Source organism: Arachis duranensis, chromosome 1 (genome assembly GCF_000817695.3).
Source record: "Arachis duranensis cultivar V14167 chromosome 1, aradu.V14167.gnm2.J7QH, whole genome shotgun sequence".
Taxonomy (NCBI): Eukaryota; Viridiplantae; Streptophyta; class Magnoliopsida; order Fabales; family Fabaceae; genus Arachis; species Arachis duranensis.
This window is the reverse complement of record NC_029772.3, coordinates 9,623,385-9,624,373: the sequence shown is the minus strand read 5'-3', so window position 1 is coordinate 9,624,373 and position 989 is coordinate 9,623,385.

Here is a 989-nt window from a genome sequence, read left to right as displayed (position 1 = left end):
ATCAAAAATTTTTCAAAATAATGTTCTTGATGTTCATCATGATCTTCAAAGAGTTCTTGGTGTTCATCTTGACATTCATAGCATTCTTGCATGCATTCATTGTTTTGATCTAAAAATTTCATGCATTGAATATTTTTGTTGTTTTTCTCTTTCATAATTAAAAATTCAAAAAAATAAAAAAAATATCTTTTCCTTATTTTCCTCCAAATTTTCGAAATTTTGGGTTGACTTGGTCAAAAATTTTCAAAATTAGTTGTTTCTTACAAGTCAAATCAAAATTTCAATTTTAAAAATCTTATCTTTTCAAAATCTTTTTCAAAAAATCATATCTTTTTCATTTTTTTATAAATTTCGAAAATTTCAAAAATCCTTTTCAAAATATTTTCAAAATCTTTTTCTTATCTTTATATCAAATTTTCGAAAATTAGCTAACAATTAATGTGATTGGTTCAAAAATTTGAAGTTTGTTACTTTCTTGTTAAGAAAGGTTCAATCTTTAAGTTCTAGAATCGTATCTTGTAGTTTCTTGTTAGTTGAGTCTTTTTAAAAATTAAATCTTTTTCAAAATATCTTTTTATTAAAATTTTTATCTTATCTTTTTATCTTTTATCTTATCTTTTTCAAAAAATTTATCTTTTTCAAAATTTGATTTCAAAATATCTTATCTAACTTCTTATCCTCTTATCTTTTTCAGAATTTGATTTCAAATCTTTTTCAATCAACTAACTAACTTTTTGTTTGTTTCTTATCTTTTTCAAAACCACCTAACTACTTTTTCCTCTCTAATTTTCGAAAATTCTCCCTCTCTTTTTCAAAAATTCTTTTTATTTTAAATTTTAATTTTAATTATATTTTGTCTTTGATTTTCGAAAACTACTAACCCCTTTTTCAAAATTATTTTCGAAAATTCCCTTCTCTTTTCTTCTTCTATTTAATTATTTAATTACTAACACTTCTCTTCACCTCTCTTCATCCAAAAATCCGAATCC